Genomic DNA, 21550 nt, shown 5'->3' with positions numbered 1-21550 from the left:
TGCCTTAGATTTGAATACCTAAGGTCTCTCACTAGCCTTCTGCAGCCATTCTGCAGCCTCAAACAATCCTCAATGACCCCTTTTCTCTCTCCTACTCATCTGTGTTCATTGGGTTAAATGTCACGAAAAGTCTGGGCTGACATTAAACCTGCCCTTCACACACTTCAACAGATCCTCAGCTGTTGTCTATTGGCACAGGTCCTCTGAAGTGATGGATCTCGGAGACAACTGACTCCAGGTGAGACTCTGTCCCATTGGCAGAGAATGCAAATGTAATGCTAATCACAGAAATCCTGAGGTAACATCAGGGAGCCTGGGGCTTGCACAAGGAAAGAAGTCTCTTACCCCAGTTCTTTCACTTTGCACCGTGGGTCCTTCAGTCCTTCACACAGCAGGTAAATAGGTGAGTGCTCCTTCTGTTCCCTGCAAAGAGAATAGACGTCATTTGATTCTGTGCACATGGACCCTCACTCCATTCCCTGTGGTACAAGCCCACCCGGGATGGTGAACAGATATCACATGTGAGCTATTCTACAGTTTCAGTCTAGTATCACAAGATGTACCTGCAGGCACACAGAACAGATTCCACCAAGTGGGATCCATTCATTGCTTGGACTTGCAGTACCCTGAGCATTTACATGCTATTCTCAGCACACACACAGATGTCTCTGGTGCTTTTGGCCCTTTTGTGTTGGCCAATTGTTTTATTTTATCTGGAAATCTAGTAGAATTCATCACATATATTTAACCATAACATGGTTGTTAATTTAAAGTGAATTTTAACTTAGCCACAAAGTCCAACGTTTTCTCGGTTTGCTTCCAATATCTAATAGGAGTACTATCAATACTATCAATCCCCAACCCTGGGATGGGGCATGTGGGTCCATGCTGGCAGGGAAAGGATGAACAGGAATCTAGCAGCTCAATTAATAATTGGGAATGCACTGGGAAGTATGTTGGATACTTCAGCTCTCGCGTCCAACTGGGAAAGACTTAGTATTCCTAAAGGAGATAACGACTAGAAAACTGTATGTAGGGGTTTGCTTCTGGGAATTGGCTTATAGGTGAAATATCTATGCATTAGAACAAAGGTTCAGGGCAACAGCAAAGGTTAATTGATTTCTAAAGGCCTGTGTGTGTCACACGGTTCTCACAGCCTTTAAAACAGCCAGGGTGTCTAACCCAGGCAAGCAGCAAGGCCAGCGGATATACACATAGCCTGGGAAATTGGGGGCGTATACCACATTCTTCCATAATATGAGATAAGGTGTAACCAGTTCACAAGGCCCAAAGGTGGGGCCTGAGAATCCAGATTTTGGGGGTGATGGACCAAATTAGGAGAAAATCAAGAAAGACCAAATATGACAGTATGATGAGCACAGAAAGACCAATCAGTGATAGGCATGGATGAAGTCATCAGGAGGGGAAAAGAATACAAAAGAGGAATTTTACAGCCACAAAGGGTCCCCAGCAATTCCAAAACTGGTCCCTGAGATGGGTGCTCTAAGAGGGGAACCCAAGGTACTATGGACAGAGGTTATACAACCAGCCTGTCTCACCCACCCCACTTCGGGAGGGGGGGCAGGTGAGCCTCGGCCTCTGACCTGCAGGCTGCTAACATCTGATATCTAAGAGCCTTTCTCTGGCTTCCTCAGAGTGAAGCTTGTGTTCTGCCCGGATGTATCTTGACTGCAATGACAGCCCTAGGATTGATAGCTATAGATTGCTTGTATTATTCTTTTCTGTTACCACAGTGTATCAATTAATTTGCCTATTCTCAAATGGAAAGGTTGTGGTCAGTCTAAGGGTTTTGGGTCCCCATAGGAACAAGGCATCTGGGTCCTAAATCCAGTGCCAACAACTGGAGACTCTGCCAGGACTTCAGTGCTAACAGGAGATAACAGGTCTCTGAAGAGCCAGTCTATATGGGCAGTTCTTGTTGTCTCTGTTAAGGGCCTTGAAGTGTCCTGAACTAAGACATAGCTGGTAGATGATGCTGAGAAAAACACCAGAGGCACAGGAGCCGTAGCTAGGAAGGACCTTGAGAAGAGAGTATGCAGCAGGGTGGTTGTATATTGTCTCCTGTGAAAGGAGCCACGTGGGAGTCAGGGGCGAGTCCAGTCTGTAGTGCAGGGCTGTCCAACTTCTAAGCTCCAAGGCCAGCACGATGCACCCCCACCCTGCTGTGCGGAGTGGGCATGAAAACATGATTCCTCCCCTGCCCCCCACTGCTGCACCACATAGACATGATCCTCTGGCACAAAGCCCTGATCCCCTCTTCCCAAGGCATGACCCCAGGTTCACTATCACCTACCCATGCTGTTGCACTGCCTCATCCCTTGGGGTGGAGGCAGGAAGCAGCAGCTGGAGGAGGGAAAGCAGAGCCAGGAGACACTGGCTGCTACAAGAGCAATAGGCAGAGCACTGACTGGGTAAGAGACAGGGGGCTCCAGGAATGCCCAACTCCCATATCCCCCAAGGTCTGAGCAGCAGAGTCCAGCACCCCACCTTCAGGACATCCTGGATCTGCCCATGCATAGAAGAGGTGTCCTGAAAGGGAGGAGGCTACGGAAGACGTGACACTAGCATTCAGGTCTCCAGTTGTTTCACTTGCACCCCCGGGCATCGTCCCCTGGAGGCGGGTGGTAGGAGCTAGTGCACATGCTCAGTACTGGGGCACAGGAAGCAGTGCTGAGCAGAGGATGCCAAGAACCAGAGCCAAGTACTATGTCCAGCCATGAGAGAGAGCTGGGTGGTGCACTGCACTTTGTCATACAGTGGGAACGTGTAGCACACTTCGTCTTGACATATGGGGACAGTGAGGACAGATGGGTATTTGTGGGAGGGGGTCTGGGGGGCGGGGAAAGAGGGTGGAGCAGAAAGACATTGGCTAGCACTCTACTATTGCCTCCCAGACTTGTAGGTGCCCACAAGAGAAAAGGTCCATGTGGAAGTGGCATCCAACTGCCCTCTCCTGATATGCAGAAGCTCCCTGTCTACATACAGGGGCCTGGTGAGTTAGTCCGGTCACCCCTGTACACCATGCCAACTTTTCCCCGGAGGACCCAAGGCCCATAAACACGCGGATGGCCCCATACCTGGGAAAGCAGAACAAGGAAGCTCTCCGAGACAATTCCTTCTCTTCCCCCACCTCCTCCAACACAGTAACCATGATTGCGTGCAAGGTGAATTATGGCAGGGGATCAACCCTGTGGTGGGGCCAAGGATGGTCAGTCTAGCCAAAAGATGTGGAGGGACCTGATACGATTGAAGCAGCACAATACCCCTTCGGACTGCAGGACCTTGCATTGTGTATGAGCTACTCTGCAGTTTCAATTCACTATACATCTTCCAAAACAAAGAACACATCCAAAAGGGAACTTTTTCTCTATCCCCCAGGTAGCTGCCCTGCACAGACCTGCTGAGCCTCCTCAGTAGCCAATTCTGAATCTCAGCCTGCATGTGACTATGAAAAATAGCAGTTGTGCGACTTGTGTGCACAACACTTGCACCACCGATGCTCAACGGGGTGCCATGGCATCATAATCTGCGCTGTAAAGAGTCTTAGCTGGATAATCAGGTGAAAACTTAGGGTGCTCCTGCAGGGCTGCCAAGACTGAAAGACTACGGCTCCTTACGGCTGCTGTAACTCAGTTCTACTCTTCTTGCTAGATCGAGGGACTGGGCAGTATTCCTTTTCTGGATTTGGCTTTGTTTCCACAGCCACTGGTACACACCTTCAGATGAAGGGCAGAAATGTGTTTCTGATCTCAGGGTGATCCTGCTTCTCACTAACAGCTCTGTGTTGCCAGCCCTCAGCTTCTGCTGAACAAAAGCTGAAGGCATCGTCAGCATCCAACCTCGGACTTCCCTCCAGGTATGCTCCGGCAGCTCTGCACTCCCCACTTCCCTCCAACTTGCACCTCTTGCTTTCAGCTTCACGCTCGCTGGCTAATTTCCCCACCTCCTCTCATCCCTGTCTGCTTTCTGCAGCCTTCCGCTCCAGTCCAGGCAGAGCTACCCCTTCCTACAAAACAAGACCTGGGTTAGCTGTCCCTGGGAAACGCCATGCAGCACACACTCTGGTGCGGGGCAGGTTACCTGGGGGAGCAGGGGAGGCTGGGGCCAGCTCTGGGTTACCCCAGTCCCCTTACCTGGGGCCCTCCCAGGGCTGCAGCAGTGGTGATCCTGCCACGTGGAGCCTGGCCGGCAGCCTGAGTTTCGGGCAGTGAACGCAGCCCCTGCATGCGCCACCCCGCTTTTTTTTTTCTGCACTTCTTTTTACCCCTGGATATCCAAAGGTCAAATCCCTCCCTTGCAGCACAGAGAACAGACAAACATGCAGTATGTGGTGCCACAGATATCTTTGCGGTGCTGCATGCTGCACAGCTGCACTCCTCTGGGCACAGCCACAGGGGTCTCTTTTGTGGCAGGCCATTTGGTCATTTCTCTGCTATCAACAGAAAGGAAAACATTTCCCAACTCCGCTTTTACACCATACTTACCGACAAACCTGTTTTGGTGGGCTTGGTTCATCTTCATCTTCTACCCCAAATATAACCTGATAAAACTTGAGTGATTCCAGCTGAATACAGTGTCTCATACAGAAGGAAAGAACCACTTGATCCATCTGAGTTATGTTGCCGGAAAAGTTCATACGAGTGTACCGATGCAATGCATCTCTCACAAACCCTTCCTCCTGGATCTCAAACAAACAGTGAAGTCTATCAAGGTTTCCTATAGCTTCTGATGGGAAAGATGATCTAAACCATGCCAGTAGGGCTGGTGTTATTTTAGCTGATATTTTCCAGCCAAGTTTTCTAGTTATGTCCTTCATTCGGCCCTCGTTTAATAAACCAAACAAAAACCGCACTGTTAACATGAAATCATTTCTCGACTCCCCATAACGTTTGAGGAGGTTTTTCACATCTCTCTGGGGAGCCACTGACTCTTTCATGGCTTCCCCATCTTCCTCCAGTACATAGGACAGAGCTGCAAAAAACTCTTGGATGCTTAAGTGCAGGAAGCTGTAGGCACTCTCACAGTCCATGTCTTTTGTAAAAACAGTCTCGTTCAGAAAGAGGGGCAGAGAGGCTGCCTCATCTAAGCCAGACTTCTTGATCTCGTCCTCCTCAAAGACAATCCTCTGCTCCCAGACTCCAGCAGCAGCCAAGGAGCAAAGTCTCCTCAAGTCGCTTTGCACAGCGGGCTTTGCACTGCAGCCAGGAGACGTTACTAAGCTGGAGAGAAACAGCACGTACACATCAGTGAGCGTCTTTGCAGTTTGTCTAGGATCCTCACCTCTCTCCATCTGCTGTTTCAGCACAGTGCAGAGGATCCAACACACAATGGGGACAAAGCACATGGTGAAGAGAACTTCATTTTCCCTTACAAAGCTAAAGGCCTCCAATGCTTTTGATTCATCCTTAAAGAATTTGCAGAAATACTCCTTCCTGTCCTGCTCAGAAAACCCCAGGATTTCTGCTTACCGCGAACACTGCAGATCAGGCTGCCTGGTTTTCAAGCACTGCCTCAGTTTCTCCAGAGCGGTGGGTCTTGTCGTGATCAGCAAGTAACATTCAGGGAGAACCGTTCTCCGAAACAGGCTGCTCAGGATGACGCTCACTGGCTTCTCCTCCGTGGGATCACAGCACAGATCGCTTTCAGGTTGATCAAAGGAAAATCTCAGCTCATCAAAACCATCAATTATGAACAAGAGTTTTTCTGGATGTTCCAGAATCGTCTTAATTGGCGCTTTCTTATCAGGGCAACATCTCAACATCATGTCAGCCACGCTTCCCTGCTCGGGGAGCCTGATCGTCTCCCGACAATTTATATAGAAAACATACTCCAACTCCTCCTTGTACAGCTCCCCTGACGCCCAGTCCAACACGACCTTTCTTGCCGTCATTGTTTTTCCAATCCCGGCAGCTCCAACCAGGACAATAATTTGGGGGGTTTCTCCAGTTTCATCACGGCTGAAGAGGGTGTCTACAGTAATCATAGATGGATTATGTTCCCTCCTAGTTCCTGCAAGTCTCCATCCCCTGCTCAGTATTTCATGCCTTTTTTCGTTCTCAGGACAAGGCTCACTAACAATCATCAGCCGAGTATATCTGCTGTCGAGAGTCACGTTCTGGCCAATCTGCAGATTCCTCTCTGATGTCAGCCGGTACTTCTTGTGGGTGTGCTCTCTGTACTTCACACTGTAATCTAAACCGAGAGAAAGGACTCGAAATACAGACTATTTATCACTTATTTGTTAACATAACACTATAGAAGAGTAATACTCTTAAACAAATATTAACTTTTCATTGTAAAGGATCTCTAAATCATTTTGTCATGGACCCCGTGTGATAGTCTCCCCAGAGTCACTGGAGATGCGTGGGGGATGCACGCGGGTGCATGCGCACCCCCTGGGATTGACGGCCCCTCCCCGCACCAACGACACCGCTGTGGTTGCCTGCGGGCGGTCCCCGCTCACGGCCACCACGACCTCATCGCCGACACCGCCACTGCCGCCTGCGGACGGTCGCCGTGCCCCACCAGCCTCGGGAGGCACGAGGTGTTCATGCCCAGAGTACAAAATACAGCTCAGCTCATTATGAAAGAGTCAGCAAAATGGACCATCAAAGGGACGGAAATGTTCATGGTGAGCCTTTAAGGCAGGGGCGAGCAAAGTACAGCCCTCAGGCTGGATCCAGCCCACGGGTGCCCACCAGCTAATTGTACCCCACCCAGCCACATGCCTCGCTGCCACCCTCCTGCTTCTGGGCGGGATTGCTGTTCCCACTGCTGCAGCCGCCAGGCGACCTGCCCACCTTCCCTGGCATCTGCAGCTCCTCATCCCCCTCCTGCAGCTGTCTTCCCGGGCAGCAGGTGGGGAAGCAGCAGGGGGACGGGGAGGGGGAGGGGGAGCTGGGTGGGAGCACAGCGTGGGGCTGGTGGGAGTGCAGAGCCCGTGCCTGGCGGGGTGGCCGGAGCTCACAGCATGAGTGGGCAGGGTGTGGTTGGGGGGGGGCTGCAGGGACCCCTCACATACTGCCCCCACCCCGGTACAGAGCCCTTGGTGGTGGTGACATCAGCACCAGAAACTGGGCACTCGGCTGCCCGTGGCCCACACAGGTGCTGCCGCCTGGTGATGCACAGCTCCACCCAGCACGGCACGCGGTTGCAAGGAGCACAGCCGGACCAGCCTGCCTCTATTGCACGGGGCTTCCCACCGCGCATGTGCAGCTCCCAGCACTTTTGCACCGCTGGGGGAAGGCCTGCGGGTTGGGAGGGGGGGCACTGGCAGAGCCGGGGAGGTGAGGGACTGTGAGATGGAAATGAGAGCCCTGACAGGGCCAGGGGTCTGGGTTCTGTACAGTTTTTATTCTGTGTTGTGATTGACATGAATTTTATTTGAAAATATAGAAAAAACAACCAAAAATATTTATAAAAAATGGGATTCTGTTATTGCTTATTTGTGCAATTCAAATTGCAATTGTTCACAACTACTTTTTTAATCTCACAATTAATTGTGATTCGTTTTTTAAATTGTTTGACAGCTTTACTCATTAAGCAGCTCTCCAGATGTAAGAATTGCCCACCAATGCTTTAAGGCTTCTTGTGAAACAACCAGGTGACCTGATAATATGCTAGAACTGAAATAACGGAGAAGTCTTGTGGTTAGTGCTAAGGAAAGGAGAATGCCAGCCCCCTCTGCACATTATGAAGAGGGCACTAAACAAGGCGCAGGGCACAGTATTTGAAAGCTGCTAGTGTCACCCTGTCCACAATCCACCGCGACACCCCCGGAGTTTGTCAACCAGACACCAAGGGACGCTGTGACCACAGACAGCCATAGAGGGGGAAGCAGATGACATGAGCCCCTCCAGTCCTCAGCAACATCCTGACCGTGGACAAGGGCATCGCTTCCTCCCGCAGCGTCCTTCCCTAGGGTGCTGCCTTTCCTGTGCTGTCTACGAGCAGCCTGGCTTAGCCGGCTGTGACGGCTCTATCCCTCTGTTAGCTCCAGACCAGCGAAGCAGCTACTTGCCGTCCTGGCACACGGCTAAAGGCTGCCAGGCCTCCGAGTACCGACCGCGTGTTGGCCTGTCATTGCTCCAGCACAAGCCCAGCAAGTCAGTCCCAGGCGTTTCTCCCTTTGCTGCTCTTCCCTCCCCACTTTTTGGGGTGTCTTTGCCTTAAAGAAACTGAAGTGAACTCCAATAATAATAACCGCCAGCAGCACCACATGGACGCTTCCTGGGGACTGATGCCAGTTGCTGTGCATCGGCCCCTCAGGAACTCGCTTCACCTGAATGGCTGATACAGTATTCACAACTGAAATCTTTCCCATCAGGCTCTGGGAGCAGGTAACACTGGTGCGGTTCTGGTGACACGGCACAGTGTGGGGAAGCAGGCTACTGGTTTTGTCTGGAGAGGTGCAGTATATCGGGTTTCTTCACAGATTCCTTAGTCCCGGGGGAAGTTCAGCTTTGTGAACTGCCCCGTATCTAACTTATAGCAGGAGGGTCTGATCCCCATGTCGCTAGGACACAGAAATCCCGGCTGCCGGGACAGCTCTTCCTTTCCCCCTCTCTGCCCCCCGAATATGGGTACTGGAACCAGCCCCGTGCCAGCCTCAGGGTGCCTGGAGCTCCGACGAGCTGCTGCAGCTGGGCAGAGCGGGGCAGGGGACAGGAGCACCCCTGCTCTCAACTGCACCATTGGGAGCAAATTTGTTCCCGAGCCGGTGCATGTGTAGACCCTTTCCTGGGGGCAATTAACTGCACTTTTATTTAATGGGCAGTAACCTTATTGTGCATTAACAGTCCACAGAGAGCACCTCTATATGCGCTATAGAAACTACCAACCACCTGGGTATAAAAAAGAGGAGGGTCTCATGCATTTGCAATGATTGTGTTTAAGTAGCCACTTGCATTTCTCAAGGTGGCGTCGAGGAAAGCACTGATTGTATTAAACCAGACATTGCTATTCCGGGTTATCAACTCCTTGTGTGGATGTCACATACCCTTTGCTGATATCTCTGAGGATGTTTTCTCCCGTCCTGAATCTGAAAAAAGAAATTACATTGAAACAACTCGGCAGAAATATGTCGTGCCTTAACTTGTCTCTAAAGCCACTGATTCACACTTGATTTAGGGCAGTGACTTGAACTTTGCTCTCTAGACTCCACACAAGTGCCTTACCGGGCAGGCTTTGGGCTACTCTGGAAAGGGGTCAATAGCAAAGGGATCTCTCCCCTGTGGCAGAGTTTGGATTCAGTCTATACAGAGCAGGTATTGTGAGACGCAAAAACCATTTTCTGCGCTGCTCTGCTGACCGGACACTGCTGCAGCCGACATCTGATAGATGGCAGGAACAATTATGTTAGGATAAACCTGTGCAAGATGCATCCAGGAGGGAGTGAAGAGTGAAAGGACTTCCCATCTATCTCCTACACCTGTTACCACACAGACTGGGCAATGAGCACGATATAACAGTGGGTGCTTTCCCTATAAATAAACAGTTTTATCAGCGAGCAAGAAGAGATGTAAAACCCAACACTCCTGTGGCCACACGCCTGTTAATAACTAAGTAAAGGGGATAAAGTTTCCTTTCCCCGTATCTCAGGGAAAAAAAAATCAGACCTGCAGTGTGTCAGAACCAAATCAAATAGGCGTCCATGTCACAAAAGACCGCATGGAGCCATTACCCCAAATTTGGTCACGTTCCGCCTCATTAGTTATTCCCACCTAGCAATCCGTTATTGGCCACTCCGGACATATAAAAGTTCATGCAGCTTCTGCCCAAGTTGGAAACCTCTGAGCACGCGGCAGAGTAACTACGAAGAACTCTGTAGCGCGACTGAGGAAACTTGGCGGACTGATCACCCACCAATATCTTCCCGTCACCGGGTCCTCCTGACGTACCCCCGTTATCCTGCAGGTTCCTTTTCGTTCATAAACTCGTTAACTCGTAACTCATTTTCCTATCCGTAACAACGCAAGCAACCTACCTCGAGGCCTGAGCTGCCATTCCATGCAGCGTAAGTAAAAGCAATCTTTTAAAACCAATAAGCTGTCTCGCCTCTCCATTGCTGGCCCGCCTGATGTCCGATTAAATTAGCAATCCTCTGGTCAGCTCCGGCCGCCCAAGACACAGTGTTTCTATTGTTTGTGCCACGGGCCTCAAATACCCAGCACAACAAACAGGTGCTCCATGCACCAAGTCTGCAGCTTGCAAAACACTCCCTTTCTTGGGTTGTGCAGAGGAGCGAATTTCCACAGCCTCTATTGCAGGGGTGGGCAAAATACAGCCCAGGGGCCAGATCCAGCCCACCAGCTGACTGGATCCAGCCCAGTGCTGCCCACACGGCACTTCACATGGAGCTATGCCCTGCCCTGCCCGCTCGCCCTGGGGAAGCATGCATGCGCTGGGCTCTCGCTGGTGCTGCTGGCCCAGGCACTGGCCAGCACGCAGCTCCTGCCAGGGCTGTTCCCGGTACGGCTGCAGCCGGGCACTGCTCTATGCCCCTTGCCTCCAGGGGCAGCTCTGGCTTCTGATCTCGCCGCTGCCTCGCTGCTCCACGCTGCGCTGCACTGGGCAAGCAGAGTCAGTCAGGCGGCGCCTGTCCCAGTGCGCGAAGCTCTGGTTTCAGCTCCCAGATCTGGAGCTGGAGGCCCACATGCCCACCGAGAGTGGTGCGGTGTGGTGGAGCAAGAGAGAGAGGAGCTGCTGCTGCTGGAAGTGGGGGCTGCAGAGCAGTACCTGGACAGCTGCAGCCGCACCGGGAACAGCCCGCTGGAGGGTGCTCCTGCTCCTGCCCTTGCTGCACCGCGCCATGCTGCGCTACACCGCTCCGGGCGGGCGGGAGAGCAGCTTCAGCAGGGTGACTCCTGCCACAGCGCTGGGGCTCCGGCTTCGGCTCCTTGCCACTTCCCTGGGAGCTGGAGGCAGAGCCCCATGTGCTGTGGCAGGAGCAGCTGCCAGCAGGCTGTTCCCAGGCGGCTGCAGCCAGGTGGACGAGGCTCTGCGCCCCTTGCCTCCAGCAGCAGCTCCTCCTTTCACTCCTGCTGCACCGCGCCACACCACTCCTGGAAGACACGTGGGGCTCCAGCTCCACATCCTGGGACTGGAGGTGGGGGTGCAGAGCAGCACCTGGCCCAGTTATGGTCTGCAGAAGGAGCATGGCGTGGGTGGCCCGGTGTGAATGGGCAGGGCTCAGCCCCGTGTGGAGCGCCGCAGGGGCACATGGACCACACTGCCAGGGGTAGCTCTGCTGCACACACCCCCTCCCCTCACCCACAGCAGGCTCCCTAGACCTACCGCCCAGGCAGCACCCCCTCTACACACACGTACGTAGAAACACACACACGTGCCACCCTCACCCTGCACCCCACAGGGGAGGGGCACGTGATCCCAGCCTTTCCTGCCCTTCCCACTCCACTCCTCAGCACTGCTCCTGGCTATCCACAGCCCCAAAGGCAGTTTTGGTGAACCATCGTGGGGACATGGGGGGGCGGGTGGTTTGCTGACCTGGCCCGCAACAACTGACCAAAACTCCCTATGTGGCCCTTGGGCCCAACTAACCGCCCACCACTGCCCTAACAAGAACCCCATGGCCCTGCACAGCTCCAGCCCAGGGGCCCAGGACAGGAGCAAACCAGACCATTCCCACTGTCATGAGGAGGCAGAGGTGAGAGGACGGGTGAGCACAACCAGAGAGGAGCCTGGCCCCTTGGCAGAGCACTGCTCTTCTAGCATCAGTCCCCGGGCAGCGGCTCCCCTCTGGTACTAGGTCTCACCCTTGTGCAGAGGTGAGAGGCAGCCCAGGACCTTGGGGCTGCAGGTCTCCAGGGAGCCTGGCTGCCCGACTGCTTGTGTTGCACTGAATTGTCTTCAGCAATGAAAATTCAGGCTTGAAGTTAAAATTCTTGCCTGGGGCTCATGTCCCTCCTACGTACCAAGGGGCAGGAACACGGGAGCCTTCCTCCCCTGCCTCCCCAGCATTAGCAGGGGAAAGAAACCCTGTCCTCTGGGGAGAAGCAAGAGCAGCAGAAGTGTGGTTCAGCTCTACTCCAAGAGAGGCAGGGACGGTATCCCAACACTTTCTTTCATGGCTGGACGAGCTGCCTGAGCGGGTTGTGCTGGGCCAGTCGTGCAACCTGGGGTCGGCTACAGCCAGAAGGGGAACAGCACAGCTCAGGGGTTAGGTGATCCACAGTGTGTGGGTACAGGATCCCACTCCCCAGACCGGTGACACTTTGCTCACATGGGAGTATGGTCTCACACATCCACGCATGTGTAAACAGGGAGGAAAGTGTGTACATCCACAGGACTGTGCTGAGAAGGAGACACATCAGTCCACCATTGAAATAAATGCTGCTATGAGATAAAAACTAGATGTGCACCGATATGTCGGCTGAATACCCGATTGGCACCGATAAAAGGGATATTTACATTATTGGCTTTTTTTGGCCACTGTAGCTGATAATGTTCTCTGATAAATATAATTAATTATGCCTTCTGGCCTGGGCCCCTGGACACCTGGATTCCCTGTTGCTCGCAGGGCTGGGCCCCCTGGATGCCTGAGTTTCCTCGGGAAATGGCAGGTTTCTCCTTGCTGGTGGGCAGCAGTCTAGCCTGCAAGGGGTCCTGCTTGGGGCTGCCAGGAGTGGGACGCAGGGGACCCACGTGCATGTGCACAGCCACACACATGCACGTGGCCAGGAACATAACTAAGCAGTGTGGAGAGCTGCTCCCTGCAGGTAAGTGGGGGGGGAGGGAGAAAAGGGCATGGGGGGGCACAGATCAAGGTGCCCATGGTGCAGGAGGGAATGGGGCAAAGCCTGGCAGCATTGCCCAGATAAGGTGGTGCATGGGACCCAGGGCAGGTGCAAGGAGCAGGACAGAGCCACAGGCAACTTGCCCAGGTGGCGGGAGGCTCCCCTCCACTGTGTGCACCCCCCTGAAGGAAGGCATGGGGGGGGGGCACGTGCCCCCTAGACCTGTGCATGGAGCAGATGTGGGCTGCCTACTGTGGGCTCACGCCTCTCCGCTCTGCTGCCTTTTTTCGGGAGCCCCACATCAGTCGCACGCCCCATGCCTAAATGATAGCAGTGGGGGCAGCGAGTTGTGCCTCCTGCTGCCGGGCAGGCAGGCGGGGGGCACATGGCTGGCTCCACTTAAAAGTGTCCCCACGCACGAAAATGGAGGTGGCACTAGATGAGCTTTAGTTCAAGACCTGCACACCATTTTTAAATGTTGGGATGCTGATACATGTAACATAGCAGACTGCTGGAGCGCGCCAAAAAAAACAGATTTATTTATGTCAGTACATTTTAAAGTAATGACATAACTAAACTTTTTTTTTTGTTTCAGTGTGCTCCAGCAGCCTCCAGCTCCACAGGTAACTAAGCTGGTTATCAGAAGCGTACTGGCCGATACGGCCGGTTAATAATCGGTATCAGCAATTGGCCAAGAACATTTTTAGCGATGCCCGCCTAACCAAAATCAGGGCAGTGTTCGCTCTGTCCTGGACCAGCACGTTCAGGAGCTTGTGACCTGCACTCATTCTGCCCAGGCCCGGTACAGACTCCTGCTTGCCCCTGCCCCGTGGAGACACAGAGGCTGCAAGCGCCAGAGGCCATCAGCCAGCCCGGGAGGGAGCCCGACCCGACCCGACCCGACCCGCGCCCGCTGCAGCTGCCCAGCTCTTTTCCTGGCGGCAGAAAAGGAAGTAACCGGAATCCCAACCCCCCCCCCGATCCCGGCCGCTGACAACGGGACCCCTTCCCGGAGCGCCCCCGGCCCCCGCGCCCCCTGCCCGGCCCGGCCCGGCCCGGCCCCGGCCCCCACCTGGCGGGCCCCGCTCCAGCAGGCGCCGGGCCAGGGCCAGGGCCCCGCGGGGGTGGCGCTGCAGCAGCAGGTGGGCGGTGCGGGGCCGCGAGGCGGAGGCCAGCTGCCCCCACGGCACGCGGGGCTCGGGGCACGAGTGCTTCAGCCGGACCTTGAACCGCTCGAACCGCTCCTCGTCCAGCTCGTCCAGCAGCGCCAGCAGCTGCTCGGCCGTGCCGGCCCCCGCCCGCCCCGGTGCTCGGCGCTGCACGCAGCCCGCCGCGCGGAGCCGAGCCGAGCCGGGCCGGGCCGGGCCGGGCCGGGGCAGCGGGCGGAGCCCCGAGCCGGGCGGGAGACGCCGCTTTCGGTTCCGCCGAGGCGGGCTCGGGCCGGGGCAGGGCTGGAGCGAGGTGCGGGCGGCCCCGCGTGCCCTGCAGAGCCCCTGGGGGCGGGCGGGGGTTGCGGCCAGCTCGGGCCCCGCACCACACCCCGCACCTGGAAGAAGCCCCGTCACAGGGTGGCCACCACAGAGGACATTGCCGTTTTCTGCTCCTCTCTCCTCTATTGATATGAACCCTGATGCCGTTGTAGCCTCTGTTGTTCTCCTTCGCATCTTGTATTTTGTCAGCCTCTCTCTTGAATGGGTACACCTAACCATGGCTGAGTTCTTCTGGTCCCCGGGTACTCGAGTGTGCACGACACCCCGGGTATCTATGCCATGTCCTAAACCCTGTGCCCCGCATTCACGGGTACATGGTTACGTCTCCACTGGCGTCCGGTCTCTGCTCCGCAGGGCAAGGAGGGCTGCTGTGCCACCCACAGCGCTCCTACACCTGCTCCAGCCCTTCAGTTGGAATTGGAGAGCGGGTACGTCTTGGAGTACCGCCCACCCAGGTTGCATGAGCTTTCAGAGATGATGGCCAACAGCTCTGCAATCACAGCACCCTTGGGTGCATCCCATCCAGTCCCGTGGACTTGTACACGTCCAGCTTTTCCAAGTTGCCCCTAACCTGTTCCTTCAGCGCTGAGGGCTGCTCACCTCCTCCCCAAACTGTGCTGCCTGGTGCAGTAGTCCGGGAGCTGACCTTGCCTATGAAGACGGAGGCAAAATAAGCATTGAGCACTTCAGCCTTTTCTGAATCCTGTGTCACAAGGTTGCCTCCCCTGTTCAGTAAGGGACTCACTTTTCCTAATCCTCCTCTTGGTACCGGCATACTTGTATAAACCCTTCTTATTGCCCTTCACATCCATGGACATCTTGAGCATGACGGGGGGGCAGCAGGTTGCAGCTTGCCAGTTTGCCTGGTGTCCCCACTCAGAGTCCATGGGGCTAGGCTATGACAGTCACTTCCACCCCTGTTCTCTCATTGCTGTCCCTGGCATCTCTTCTTGTTCCCCCAGTGGCCTCCCTGTCTGAGGGAGGCTGGGAGCTCTCTGGGTGGCCTGGGCCCACTGCTCTTCACACAGCCATCGGGCCACAGCAGTGCCTGCCGGGCTGCACTGCTCCTGCCCGAGCCCTGCCTGTGAGCACCCCAGATCTGCTTCTTGCTGCAGTCACTCTGCCTGGGCTGGGAAGCTGGAGAGCGTGGCTTTCTCCTGGGCCTCACCCTTTTTTGCCCAAGCTCAGCCTCCCCCCGTTCTTCAGAGTCCCCAGATTTAATCTGGGCGCTTTATTGGCAGCGCTGGTGTCTGGGCCAGATTGTGATCTTGGTGACACCAGTGTAAATCCAGAGCCACTGCACGGGCATTAGTGGAGTCACCCCTGGGCTTTGCTTCCAGAGATTCTGGTGTAAATCCAGAGTGACACCACAGGTGCCAACAGAGCACTGTCTGGATTCCCATCTCAGTGGCTCCATTGTCAGACCAGAGTGACCCCACTGACACCAGTGGAGCCTGGGCTGGATGCTGGTCCCAGGGACACAGGATTGTCCTGGGCAGCCCGGAGCTCTGTAGGGGTTTCTCTGTCACCTGCGGGCTGCCTGGGAGTGAACACATCCATGCACTGCCTCATGCAGAGAGTAACAACAGACACTGAAAGAAAGAAGGGCTGGTGGCAAACTCAGGTCCTGCTCTGGCTGCCAAGGCCTGCATGGGCCTCTCTGCAGGATCATCATCACCTAAGCCTCTGCAGGGAGAATGCATGGCCCAGTCCCTCCAGTCCCGGGTCTGACCAAAGACTATGGGCCTGGGGCCAGGGCTCCAGTGGAAGGACCCTGCAGAGGGGCAGTGACATGCTGCACTGACTACAGCAAGGTCGCTTCACAGCAGCCAGCTGTGCACCCAACAGTCACCAGCTTTGCCCATCACTTTGCGGTGCGCTCATTTATTAGGAATACGTTTCTAGGGTCTTTGTAATTCTTTCCATGTGCTGCTTGTGTTACCTGTGTTTCTATACGGAGCTGTATCTCTCCCTTCTGCAAGTCCTCACCCCCAATGGAGCTATCTTGCAGGACTCAGCTTCAGTGGGGCTGGGTTCTTCCAGCCACCAAATCAGTCACACACACACACACACACACACACACACACACACACACACACACACACACACACACTCTAACGTGTCACACCTGACCCGGCCGGGTTGATCAGCATGTACAGGCTGACACCCTCATATGCCAGGAATCAGTCCATTAAGGTAACAATACACTGCAGTCAGACACAAGCACACAGGTGACCAGAATCCCTCTGAATGCGGCTGGGTGTCCAGCTGACACCCTCACGGGCCAGCATTCAGTTCACTAGGGCACGCCTGAGCCAAACTGGGTCAATCAGCCTGTACAAGCTGATTCCCTTATGTGTCTGAAACCCAGCGCATCCCAATCTTTGGCCCTACCTGTCCTAGTAGTGGTGGCCTCTTGATGGGCAGACCCCACAGTATTTCTAGGCTTCACAGGGATCTTTGGCTTAGGTAAAAGAAGCGTTGCTGCAGAGCAAGTGGGGAAGGGAAGTAGAGAAGGAAAAATACACCCGGTTACCACCAGTTTGTCTATAAAAGTTATTTATTGCTAGGTATATAAAATGTATGATGGTAATAGTAGCAATAGCCATGCACGGGAAAACAAACAAAACCAATTACAATCATACTCTGGTTCAATTGAGGTTTCGGGGAAACCTACCTCAAGTGTAACTAATAAAATTCAGGTTCAGAAAGCTATGCCTAGAGAGAAAAAGAAAAAGAGAGAGAAAGAAAGAAAGAGTGAGAAAGCGAGAGCTGGGATCTCCCCCTGCCAAGGCACTCGGGGGTTTATCGACAGGCAAAGTTCCCAGCATGATCCTTGAAGGTTAAACAGGCGATGGAAAGAGAGGCTCTGTTTCTCCCAGCTTCTCGAGAGCAACAGCAGACGGTGTCAGAGAGATTTCCCTCTCTGGAAGCACACTGTTTGCTGCTTTCCAGCTTTCCCACGCCCTTAGTCCAGCCTCTTCAAAGCATTCTTTTACCTGTGTGAATCAAGAGGGTCCCAAGCCATCGTTGGCAGGGAAAATCCTGTTGTATAAAGTTTCAGTCTACACTTTCTTTTCCTTCATCTGCAACTTCTTGTTTGACACAAATTTCATGAGAGAAGGCAGGCTGGAAGTGTACCACAGCAACTAATTGACTCAGAGTTGCCTAAGCTTCTCTGAGCAAGATCTCACTTCATCAGATACTACGAAAGGTCCCTCAGACTAGATTTCCTGCAAATCCTGTGCCTGGTCGATCGTCTCGATTCCCACACACCTCCCAGCAACAGCGTTTGCCACCGGAGTCTGGATGGCGTCCGCCACTGAGCCCCAGAGGGTCAGGACTGTGTTACCTGGCAGCTCTGTGCTCCTGAGGGAACCCTGGCACCCAGCTCGCTGGCCTGACAAAGCACACACCCCTCGTCTAACCAGAGCTAAGCAGAAGAGAAGCTGACTAGGCGTCTCAGCCATGCATTCCCTGGTCCCACTGTGGGAGGCCTAGTTAAGCTTGATTGGCTAAAACTTGGCTGCTGGGTTAGGGAATGGTGAGGCAAGAGACTGAGTCCGAGGGGTACGGGCAATATTTGAACCATGGTTAAGGGTTCATCACAGTGTCCAGCTCATTGGATCCCTGACCACAAATGCTGTCATACTTTTCCTGGGACTACACTCGTCTTGTCCATGCCTTGCCAGGTGGCTAACATACAACCTGGAGTGTCCGCTGTGGTGGAAGATAAGCAGATTTAAAACTGAGCTCACAGTTTGGAGTAGAGGGCTGACCTTGTAAGTGCTACAGACCGCTCTCCAGGCCGGTCGCTGTCTGGCCTTGTATCGTGCTCACGTATCTATAATGAACACAAGGGTGGGGCCTGCTTCTCTGTTGTCATGCTCTCGGTCTGTTGAGCTGCCCGAGTCTGTCTACCCTTGCACATCGAAATGGCAGTTGTCTGGTGCTAGTTTTGGCCCTGGCTTTACAGGATGACTATATAGGTAGACTGGGTAGACTGAACACATGCTGTAGAGTTAGACTATCCAGACAGGTACGAGGCTCTGTGTGCATGTATTAAGGCATAAGACCCAGAAAAACAATTATAGTGGGAGAAAGAGGTTATTCCCACACTTTAGCCCCAAATACCCCAGTGGTTTAGGCACTGCCAGTGGACCAGGGTTGTGCACCTTGCCCAAAAAAAAAGGTTTGGACTTGCATCTGTCTGACTGCCTAGCATAGAGCTCTAACAGCTGCACCACAGGCCAGACATTACTGAAACCCCTTCTTTGTCATTGCTTTAGAAACTGGCCCCTGGGCAGCCAGGAAAGGCAAGGTATGTAGGCCTGGAAGAAGTCAAGAGAGATGCAGGTTCAAATGCTTCTAGGTGCAGGTTCAAATGGGAGGGGCCCAGCACCCAGACCTCCCGGTCCTGGGGGCTCTAACTACTTAGCTTTGGAGATTAAAACACAGGGTGCCCCCCTACTCCACCCGTCTAACATTCACTAGTCCTGGGTTTCTGAGCACACCTATATTTGGGACTTGACACAGTTGTACATCCAAATGGGTGCTCATATGTAGCTGCGTAGCTGTCCACCGAGTGTGTAGCCTCCCGCTCGTGCTTAACGTACACCTTCAGAGGAGCTGAATTTCTCCTTGTCTGCAAGGGGCGCCGAGATGAAGGAGCCAGTCACGGCGGGTACAGACAGGTGCACTTCCACTCGAGCGAACCGGGGCACTCCAGGCTGTTTAAGTCTGCGGGTGGTTGCCACTCACCACCCCCCTGCCAGTGGCACCTGAGCACAGTCAGCGATCGCCCACTGCCCCACCGCCATGGCCACCTGCGGGCAGTCGCTGTGCCCCCCACAGCCTTGGGAGGCACAAGTCAGTCGTGATTACACACACAAGAAATCAGGCGGCAGGGGACTTGCTGCTGAGGAGTGACACTCATCTCTGCGTGATTCTTTAGTAATACAAATGAGCTAATCATTTTTACATTGAACCCTGAATGAAACAGAGCTAAAATTGCAGAGGTTCTGCTACACGTGTGTTGCTCTAGGAGCAGGAAAGGGAAACAGGTGGGGCACTTGTCCACGTAACGTGTTACCTATATACATCTCACAAAAATCACTATTTTGCTGACTTAATCGCATCTGAAGATACACTTCTTGACCTGGTTTTATCATGTTAGTTGTTTTTAGTATGGTAAATTAAACCTCCTCTGCCTTACTTTACTTTTCGTGTGTGAACTTGTGCCAACAGGATTATTTTAATCATAATAACTTTTAAATGTGTATCCGAGATACAGCTGAAAATGGCGTTCTCCCCGCTCTGCCACGATTTGTCCACCAAGTGCAGCTTGGGTCCACTTGGAAATCCATCCAATTTCTGTTTCCATGCAGCTAATAGACACCAGGGGCAATTCTTGCAAATCATTACTGGTCAGGCTTTTCGGGGTTGAGGTTAATAAAAAATACAATTTTCGGACTGAACTTTGTTCCCTGTGTTCACATCAGTGATCATCTGATCACCACAGATCATCCTCAGCAGTGTGCATGTGCAGCTTAGCCATCACTTCTAGGGGTCATTTCCCGGCCACGTAGCACCAAGGCCAGGCACTCTGGCTGCAGGCAGGTCCTCATTTTGCAAAGGTCTCCCAGGACATCTGAAACCTTTGTAAACTCACAGGCTTGGCTCATAAGGGGCTTCAGTTCTGTAACTGAGTGCTCCCAGTCCTCCAGGGACTCGGCCTGCCATGGATGACTCTGCAAATGTAGCCAATAGCTCCATGATTTCTCCAGTTGACAGCCCACCCGCCCCCAAGCAAAAAACAACATCTTCCCATCCAAAGCAGTGCCCCCCACCACAGTGCATTTTGGTTCTCAAGGGAACCGAGCTGCAGAGCCCTGCTAGGGTCGGTGGGGCCTAACAGCCGGGGCCATTCCTCACTGCCTGGGCAGTCCTGCACCTCCCAAGACCCCGCCACATACCGGCTGCCCCCCCTGCTTTGACACAACCCATAAGGACCAAGAAAGAGACAGACTTGGATATCCCATGATCATCCCACAGTGGGAGGAGGAGGAGGAGGGCAAGAGGAAGGATAGAATGGATGGAGCTCAGGACCCCTGGATGCACACCCCCTCCCCAGCCCACTCTGGGCCAGGATAAGGGTGCAGGGGGATCCCAGCAGGCTGCTACTTCCTGCTCCGGGCTTGCCCTTGAGCACCTCCCACTCGCTGCCTCGGTTTCTCCATGAAAACTGCTGTAACAGGGAGTTTAAACAGGCAGCACTGTAGCAAGGGGGGAGGGGGGGCGAATGGGGTGACCGCCCGGGCCACCCAAGTGAAGGGGCACCAACAGGCACCGCCCAGCTGGGGCAGGGTGGGGGACGGAGCCATGAGCGATGAAGTACGAGACAGATTCCCTCTGTGCGGGTTGTGAGTATCCTGACTTGCCTCAGGGACTAATCTGAGCTTGCCTCTTGGGCAGGTGTGCAGTGAGGAGGCTCTTAGAGAGGGGGCTGTGACTCCCCAGTGGCATCCCTGGGGGAAGCCCAACCCCTTCAGTCCCCTTGCACAGTGATGTGAAAAGCTGACTCACAAGTTAGCCCTCAATAATCTGCCCTGTGTATGCACAGGGGAGACCCAGGCTTGCCACAGCAAAGCCACTTGCAGGCCACTTTCATTGCACCACCCTTTTCCTGCAAGTCCACAGCGTGCCACCTCCCCACCACAAACTCCTTTGCACAGTACTCGTTTGGTGAATGGACCATCGAACAGGGGGAGCAGGGACTTAGGGCACATATGTCAGGAATAAACAATGAACCCCTAAGAAAGATGTGTCAAATGGAGTCTCCCAGTGTTCCCATTGGACGAGGGAGTACCATAAAATGGGTCCCACCGCACCAGGTGGTCACGGAGGATGGAGTGTTTCTTGATCTAAAGTGCTGCCAACAGCAAGAAGGGGCTGAGCCTATACGTGCCCCACTAACTTATAAACCACTGCAAAGTTGGGATTGCAAATATTAAGATGGCAAAAATAAAGTGTACAGCATAGAGGGAGCTAAGGCATGTGTAGTGGGAGACTGTCAATGGATACACATATAAATGGGAAAATTAATCTAACCCTTAAACACCCTGCAGTAGCATGCTGGGGTAATGTGAGAATAAGAAACATGTGATGGCATCAGTTGGAAAGCCTCTCCCATCCACACTGCCTAAATAAGAGTTAATCCCCAGTTGTATACCAAAATAAAACCCAACCAATGAGACCTAGTATAACAGCTCTAGAAGACGTACT

General features: G+C 53.7%; 1 pseudogene; it reads right to left on the bottom strand.

Annotated features, from left to right (window-relative positions):
- Positions 1-331: 331 nt before the first annotated feature.
- Positions 332-15093, bottom strand: LOC102563448 (NACHT, LRR and PYD domains-containing protein 12-like; annotated as a pseudogene).
- Between the last annotated feature and the right edge of the window lie 6457 nt (positions 15094-21550).

Source organism: Alligator mississippiensis, chromosome 15, assembly GCF_030867095.1.
Source record: "Alligator mississippiensis isolate rAllMis1 chromosome 15, rAllMis1, whole genome shotgun sequence".
In the NCBI taxonomy this organism is placed as follows: domain Eukaryota; kingdom Metazoa; phylum Chordata; order Crocodylia; family Alligatoridae; genus Alligator; species Alligator mississippiensis.
The sequence above is the reverse complement of the archived record's forward strand: the minus strand, read 5'-3'. Positions and strand labels throughout refer to the sequence as shown.